General features: G+C 44.3%; 1 pseudogene; it reads left to right on the forward strand.

The window, feature by feature from the left end:
• The first annotated feature begins 741 nt into the window (after positions 1-741).
• On the forward strand, positions 742-1171 carry LOC116068036 (annotated as a pseudogene).
• The last annotated feature ends 970 nt before the right edge of the window (positions 1172-2141 follow it).

The following is a 2141-nucleotide window of genomic DNA, read 5'->3' on the forward strand; positions in this document are numbered from 1 at the left end:
TAAGACACTCCGGAAGACTAACCCAGAGTTATAACAAGTAAAGAGGAGACAATGTGGCCTCCTCTTCACACAGGCTTGGCTTATGATAGGCCATACCATCTATCAGAGAAATAACCCAATGTCTTAATTTCCTGAAGCTTTTTAAAATGGGAGTATCAATACCTGCTTTATGAACATATGTGGAAACTAAATTAGATAATGCAAATCTTAAATAGGCTATGGTATGTGCCTAGCTGAGTAGCACTCACCCTTCCCTGTTAGTCTACCTGGCCAGTGAGCGAGAGGTGGGGATAGTGTAGGATACTTGGTATATAATTAGAGTAAGGATCATTTGATTCTGAATTTGTCTTTTAGCTGTCCATTGACTAGGCTCCCTTCTGATAACTGGGGCATCCTTTTGTTATCGCTTATAGGAAATGCCAAATGCTCATTCGAAGTCTACTTCCAGGGAGATCTGAATGGTCAGCCACTGTAATTATTAACAGTAGTCTTTTTCTTCAGTTGGGGTTGAATTTAGTAACAACTCCATGTTACTAAAGCTGAGGCAGCTGGGCACAGTACTGCACACCTTTAATCCAAGTGCACAGGTGGATCTCTGCAGGTTCGAGGCCAGCCTAGTCTACATAGTGAGTTCCAGGACAGCCAGGGCTACAATACTGAGAACTGTCTCAAAAACAAACAAACAAACAAACAAAAACCAGACAGACCTTTTCTGCCGGGTGTCTGTTCCTTGCTGTCGAAATGGGCAAGTTCATGAAACCTGGGAAAGTGGTGCTGGTCCTGGCTGGACGCTACTCCGGAAGCAAAGCCGTCATTGTGAAGAACACTGACGATGGCCCCTCAGACCACCCTTACAGCCATGCCCTGGTGGCTGGAATTGACTGCTATCCCCAGAAAGTGACAGCTGCCATGGGCAAGAAGAAAATCGCCAAGCCATCCAAGATCAAGTCCTTTGTGAAAGTTCATAACTACAACCACCTCATGCCCACAAGGTACTCTGTGGATATCTCCTTGGACAAGACTGTTGTCAATAAGGATGTGTTCAGGGACCCAGCTTTGAAACGCAAGGCCAGGCAAGAGGCCAAGGTCAAGTTTGAGGAGCGATACAAGACAGGGAAGAACAAATGGTTTTTCCAGAAGCTTCACTTTTAGGTATATTTTTGTTTTCGTCATTAAAAAGTTTTTTAAAAAATTAATAAACAACAACAACAACAACAAAATAACAGACAGACAAGCTGAGGTTGTAAAGATCTTTATACCATTTCTGTCTTCTTATGCGCTGGTTCTCTGGCTACTATCTCCATTTGTTGTGTATTTTAAATCTTTCTAGTGGTTGCTCTTGAGTTCCAAGTATTATTTTTTAAATATTTATTTCTTGGCATACTGTCTTTCAGGATTGTTTTTGTTTTTTGTAAAGTCGTGAGAACACCTCATTTTCTCCATCTGCTGCTACTTTGGTTTTGATACTTTTTTCTCATCTGTCACCATTTACACTATTTTTCATAACTTTTTTTTTTTCAGATCTTGCATGTATTGGCCATAAAATGATTCTGATTCTAAAGATAGAGAAAAAAGCCAAGCCCCAGTATATAAGTAACTTTTTTCATCGTGTGACCAAACAGCTGACAGAATGAAACAAGGATCTGTCTGGATCGCAGTTTGAGGGGTTACGGACCACCGCAGTAGGGGAGGAACAGAGGCAGGGATGGAAGGCAGGTGAGTGACATCTCATCCACGCTGTGGAGGCAAGCAAACAACAAAACCTATCTGCAACCGCTAAACCTCAAGACTCACCCCTAGTGGCCCACTTCCTCCATAAAGCCCCTGTCTCCCACAACCTGTCAGAACAGTACCGCCCTCTGGGGTCTGCCTGTGCAGTCGCAGAGCCTGTGGAGATAAGGAGACACTTCACCTTCAAATCGCAACACTCAGCGTACAGGCCTGTCTTGGTGCTCAGACAACATCCCAGGCACACAGACCTGTCATGGCGCTCACACAGCATCTCAGGTACACAGACCTGTCATGGCGTTCACACAGCATCCCAGGCACACAGACCTGTCATGGCGCTCACACAGAATCTCAGGCACACAGACCTGTCTTGGTGCTCACACAGCATCTCAGGTACACAGACCTGTCATGGC

This window comes from Mastomys coucha, unplaced genomic scaffold (genome assembly GCF_008632895.1).
Source record: "Mastomys coucha isolate ucsf_1 unplaced genomic scaffold, UCSF_Mcou_1 pScaffold22, whole genome shotgun sequence".
Classification (NCBI taxonomy): Eukaryota; Metazoa; Chordata; class Mammalia; order Rodentia; family Muridae; genus Mastomys; species Mastomys coucha.